Source organism: Podarcis cretensis, assembly GCF_951804945.1.
Source record: "Podarcis cretensis genome assembly, chromosome: 5".
NCBI lineage: Eukaryota > Metazoa > Chordata > Lepidosauria > Squamata > Lacertidae > Podarcis > Podarcis cretensis.
In genome coordinates, this window is record NC_137174.1 from 4,210,054 (window position 1) to 4,216,281 (window position 6,228).

General features: G+C 44.6%; 2 long non-coding RNA genes across 2 annotated transcripts; both read right to left on the minus strand.

Moving 5' to 3' along the window:
* Positions 1–2,359: 2,359 nt before the first annotated feature.
* Positions 2,360–3,367, minus strand: LOC307216211. Its single transcript, XR_013839000.1, has 2 exons — positions 2,905–3,367; positions 2,360–2,644 (listed from the first exon to the last, which is right to left on the minus strand). It is a non-coding gene; the product is annotated as an uncharacterized lncRNA (long non-coding RNA).
* A 740-nt stretch (positions 3,368–4,107) lies between these two features.
* Positions 4,108–6,190, minus strand: LOC307215864. Its single transcript, XR_013838688.1, has 2 exons — positions 4,273–6,190; positions 4,108–4,205 (listed from the first exon to the last, which is right to left on the minus strand). It is a non-coding gene; the product is annotated as an uncharacterized lncRNA (long non-coding RNA).
* Between the last annotated feature and the right edge of the window lie 38 nt (positions 6,191–6,228).

Genomic DNA, 6,228 nt, shown 5'->3' on the forward strand with positions numbered 1-6,228 from the left:
AAGGGCAATGACAGGCCTAGACAGCATCTTGAGAAGTAGAGACATCACCTTGCCAACAAAGGTCCGTATAGTTAAAGCTATGGTTTTCCCAGTAGTGATGTATGGAAGTGAGAGCTGGACCATAAAGAAGGCTGATCGCCGAAGAATTGATGCTTTTGAATTATGGTGCTGGAGGAGACTCTTGAGAGTCCCATGGACTGCAAGAAGATCAAACCTCTCCATTCTGAAGGAAATCAGCCCTGAGTGCCCACTGGAAGGACAGATTGTGAAGCTGAGGCTCCAGTACTTTGGCCACCTCATGAGAAGAGAAGACTCCCTGGAGAAGACCCTGATGTTGGGAAAGATGGAGGGCACAAGGAGAAGGGGGTGACAGAGGACGAGATGGTTGGATAGTGTTTTCGAGGTTACCAGCATGAGTCTGACCAAGCTGCGGGGGGCAGTGGAGGACAGGAGTGCCTGGCGTTCTCTGGTCCATGGGGTCACGAAGAGTCGGACACGACTAAACGACTAAACAACAACAACAACAAAGCTAGCGGCAAGAGGAGGCAGCAGGGTCCGCAGGGGGGCAGCGGATCCCCGGGCAGAATCCTAGGCGCACAGGAGTTGTCAGAGTGGGCAGGGACCCCGAGGGTCATCGAGACCAACCCCGCTGCCATGCAGGAATCCCAACACGCGTCAGACCCGAGCGGACCCTGCTTCGCTTCTGCAGATGCGCGGGGAGCCGATACGCGCTTCGCCTCCGGTGCCCCCATCTCTCGGGCACTCGGGTTCACGTCTGAATCCTACGTCTCTCCCCCCCCCCCCGGGTTAGTTGGGCAGCTGACCGTGCAAATTGGGCGGATTGGCTGCGCGCCGCCTCCAGCAAAACGGTGGGAGCGAAAGCGCCTGCTGTGCTGTCCAGCTCCAATTTAAAAAGAAAGGTTTTTTAAATAGCGCTTTTATAATTGCCACGCTAAATGCCTTTCCAGGATTGTGAGAGTCGTGCCCCATGAGACCACAGAGCCATCTTGCAGGTTAGCGGTGAGTGGCTGAGACATAGCTGTCAGCTTTTTCCTTTCCTCTTAAGAGGAATCCTATTCGGAATAAGGGAATTTCCCTTTTTTAAAAAAGGGAAAATGAAATATACTCAGAGTCGCAAAGTGATTTCATGCTCTTTATTCAGCTCATAGTGGTGAGGAGGAATGAATGAAAGTCCCCTCAAGGTATCTGCTTTATATACATTATTTACACAATGGGCTGCACATGATTGGCTAATTCCGGAATTCTACTGTAAGCCAATCAGGTTGTGGATTCACTTCTATCTGGAGCATGATTGGGTAGTTCCTGCCAACCAATCATACTGCTGATGTTCTAGGACCAATAAGACTGCTGCATTCTGAATCCTATTGTTCTAGGACCAATCAGGCTGCTGCCTTTTGGATCCTATTGTTCTAGGGCCAATCAGACTGCTGCAGTTTGGATCCTATTCAACCCAGTACATAACAGAAAAGTTGACAGTTATGGGCTGAGAGTCGTTTGGATCCCAAGCCCCAAACCCTCAGCGCAAAAGACAGACATGCCCCGCGCAGGTTTGCAGCAGGCAAAGGCCAATCTACTTAAAATTTCACTTTGCGGTCCCAATCCGTCGCTCGCGTTTCGCATCCAACAGCACGATTCAAAAGCACGTGTCGATCTGTCTTCTGCTGCTGCCTGCGATGGAAGGGATTGCACCTCCTGTCGTGAGAATTGCACCCTCTGCACACGCCCTATGGGTCAGGGTCCCTCTCCTTCCTGCATGTTGTGACTCTGTTGCCGTAGGAGTACAAGAAAAGATCTGACTTACTCGCCACCTTACTCTGCATTGCTTGTTGCAATTCTCCGTTGCATTCTTACTGCTTGAAATAAAAAAGGAAGCCCATCCTTTCCCAAAAACACAAAATTAGAAAGAGCAAGCACTTTTTTAATGTGCCGCTACCTTCTTATTTCTGCTGCCTAAAGTAAAAACACTGTGTTGCTACATTCCACAAACAGATTTCACTTCTACCGAAGGCAAAAATGAAATTGGGGTTCTAAAAGTACCAGGAAGCTCCATGTTTCTCTGATAAAGTTGCTATTAACGTTTATTATCCATCGGTCACTCCATCCCCGGGCATCTCCATGGCAAGAGAATTGTATGCTGGACTTTGCAATTGGAATTTACAAGCAGAAATTCCTTATTTATTTATTTACAGTATTTATTTATACAGTACATACATACATACATACATACATACATACATACGCCACTGTTTTCCCTGATATGGAGTCAAGGCAGCTTGCAGATGAAATAATAACAGTTGAAAGATGGGACAATCGTTTAAAAAAAGCAATGAAACATGAATAGAATTAAAACATTTTATTTTTTAATCCAATGAAAACATGCAGATCATTACAATTAAAAACAGCACAGCACCAGACCTTTGATTAAAAGTAGTCAGTTCCCAAACAGCCTGTTGGAATAATTTGTCTCTGGGCGACTCCCAATAAAGTTCCAAAGTCTTTTCACAGCCACCGAGAAGGTGCCGTCTGCCACGTCAATTGTTACCTGAAGGGCTGTGATAGTGTACCCCAACATTTCCTATCCTCCTGTGATTGGGCCCTTGGCAGAAGGCAAAAGGCTCCCAAACTTACCATATTTTTTGCTCTATAAGACTCACTTTTCCCCTCCTAAAAAGTAAGGGGAAATGTGTGTGCGTCTTATGGAGCGAATGCAGGCTGCGCAGCTATCCCAGAAGCCAGAACAGCAAGAGGGATTGCTGCTTTCACTGCGCAGCGATCCCTCTTGCTGTTCTGGCTTCTGAAATTCAGAATATTTTTTTCTTGTTTTCCTCCTCCAAAAACTAGGTGCGTCTTGTGGTCTGGTGCGTCTTATAGAGCGAAAAATACGGTACACCCATGCTGTATTCAGATACCAACCACTGAGATGACTCACTGCCCCACCCTAAACTTTCAGGCAAAGCATTGTGGGAATTGTAGTTTTGTAGCAGGCTCTAAACACTCCAGACTCCTGTTGTAGAGCCAAGATTTTCTTCAGTCCCACCTACTGGTACGTTGTTGTTGTTATTGTTACTTTTATTTATTAAATGTGTTACGTCACTCTATCTTGCCCAAAGCAAAAATACACACATTTGAAAATGTGTAGCTTGAAAATGCACACATTTTAGGCCACTCTTAGATTCTATTTGGCCAAAGCTTGGTTCAATTTAAGCATGTGCTTTCTAAGTTTGGGTGCATTATATCCTTCATCTGAGAGAGTCCTCATAGGTTCCTTTTCACCTGTGTAAAACAGGTATGAGCCCATACCTTAATATGTAAAAACATTAATAGTTTTTAAAGGCAACTGATCTCCGTGTTAGAGACGCGGATGGCACTGTGGGTTAAACCACAGAGCCTAGGACTTGCTGATCAGAAGGTCGGTGGTTCGAATCCCCGTGACTGGGTGAGCTCCTGTTGCTCAGTCCCTGCTCCTGCCAACCTAGCAGTTCAAAAGCATGTCAAAGTGCAAGTAGATAAATAGGTACCGCTCTGGTGGGAAGGTAAACGGTGTTTCCGTGCGCTGCTCTGGTTCGCCAGAAGCGGCTTAGTCATGCTGCCCACATGACCCGGAAGCTGGACGCCGGCTCCCTCGGCCAATAAAGCGAGATGAGCGCCGCAACCCCAGAGTTGGCCACGACCTAATGGTCAGGGGTCCCTTTACCTTTATCTCCATGTTATGAAACACCTCATTTATTCTCTACTAAATAAAATGTATGAATGATTAAGTGCATGCAACTCATGGGGATTTATTTCCACATCAACATGTATAGCAGCCGGCCATGCATGGGGGTGGGGGGTGGGCAGTATTTGGAATCCAAACACTAATTTTTCAAAACAAAAGCAAATCAAGCTGAATAGTAAATTGCAGTGCATAAGTGCATAAAAAGCTCTATTCAGAATATACTTGTAGAAGAAAAAGAAAAACCCTCCCACAGGTTTACTCCCTAAATAAATACAGGAGGGAAGAGGGAAAGGAAAAGATGGTGGAGAGACAGACACGTTGGGTCACTGGAGGTTTGGCATGTGCTCTCATCAGTATATTTATGCTCTACCTCCTTGACACCTGTAAGTCGGGCAGGGGATCAGTGCCTCGCCTTGGCAGAAGAGTGGATGAGAAGCAATAAACTGAAGCTCCACTCGGGAAAGACTGACTGAGGCAGTTTGGGGGCAATTTCCTAGATTGCATGGGTGTCCAACCTGTTCTGGAAGGGATCACACTACCACTAAAGGAGCAGGTATATAGCATGGAGATAGAGACATGTGTAGAGGTTTTAAAGCAGAGGTTGGATGGCCATTTGTCCTGTATGAGCTGGTTGAGATTCCTGCATTGGGGGGGGGGGACTAGATGACCATTGGGATCCCTCCAAACCATCCCATTCTTTAATTCCTGGATCCGCTGCTGTTGCTAGAGGCATAAGTGTACATGGTTGCACGGAAACCTTCTGCCGGTTTGAGTTTGTGGCCTAGCTTTGACCGTATATTTGCACAGGTATAATCTTGATTTAGTGGCCTATATTCTTATCGTTTGTAGATTAGATTACCGCAATGTTATACATGGGGCCTTCCTTTGAAGACTGTTTGGAAACTACAGCTAGTGTAGAAATCAGCCGTTTGATTACAGAGACCAGAAGATCTGAGCTTATTACTCTGATTCTGGCCTGCTTGCACTGGCTACCAATTAGTTTCTAGGCTCAATTTAAAAGAGTGGTTTGGACTTACAAAACCTCACGTAGTTCAGGAATCCCAAGCCTCTGCTAAAATGAACCGGTCCAGCCCCTGCAATATTAATCAGTGTTGCTTCTCTATGTGCTTCATCTGAGAAAAATGCAGAAGAACTAGACGAGAAGAGTGACTCTGTGCAGCTGAATGTATGCCCCCATGAAACATGCCTGGTGCTATAATTCTAAGTTTCTACCTGCAAGGCCTTTTTGTTTACCTAGGCCTTTGGTGATTGCGCTAGCCTCTACTGCTGTGTTAGTCTTTTTGGAGGATAGGAGGTTGTCCTTATGATATTGTTCAATTATTATAGATACAGTGGTACCTCGGGTTACATACACTTCAGGTTACATACACTTCAGGTTACAGACTCCACTAACCCAGAAATAGTGCTTCAGGTTAAGAACTTTGCTTCAGGATGAGGACAGAAATAGTGCTCCGGCGGCACGGCGTCAGCGGGAGGCCCCATTAGCTAAAGTGGTTCTTCAGGTTAAGAACAGTTTCAGGTTAAGAACAGATCTCCGGAATGAATTACGTACTTAACCCAAGGTACCACTGTACTGTGTATTGTACATCATTCTTAATTTGACTTTTGATTTTGTTTCTATTTTAAGTTGCTTTGGGACATTTCTCTTTCATTACAAAGTGATCAACAAATAATAGTATTATTATCAATTGTTCTTCATATTGAATAGAATATAACATAAATAGCAAGTATTGTAGTTTAATGTTGCCAGCCAAACAGACAGAAAAAAACTTTTTGAAAACCATAGCCTCACTGAATTTACATTGTTACTATAAAAACATTTAGCTTTTAGAGAAGTTGAGAAAAGAACTCTGGACCCAAGGGCTCTGCTTGAGATAGCTATTGCAGTACAGCTATAATCTCTTAAGGTGTGTACATACATACTTTGCACCCAACATCTCCACCTGTTATCTTTATCCCTGCCAGACACATTCTTTTCCAACCACCGCAGATGGAGCGCAAAGGCTGCAAGAGATACTTCCCATGTAAAAGATGTCCTTGTCTTGTGGAATAATGTGGCAGAATATAAATCTCAAAAATATTGCCACTCCATAGAAGAAATACAAACCTTGGAATATTGAATTTTAAGCTTTCTATTCATTTTCAAAATATATAATTTATAAGAACAGGAGGTAGAAATCATTTAAGATATTTGTTCACTATGAATTTCAGTGAACGGAGAGGGAGAAGGACGTCTTGCCAGCAACAGCAGGGACCAATCTTTAAATATTTTCCAAAGCCTCATAGAGGCTTCAATGGCTCTTCAGTACAATGGTACAAGCAGAAATACAGACTTCAGTTTTTATAATTCCATAGCTCAAATATACAACCTCTTTAAAAGAATTTAAAACTTTACAGCAGTGTCTCCCAAAGTGGGTGGTACCAGTCCTGGTGGGTGGTGGGCTTATGTGTGGGGGGGGGGGGGCAGCAGG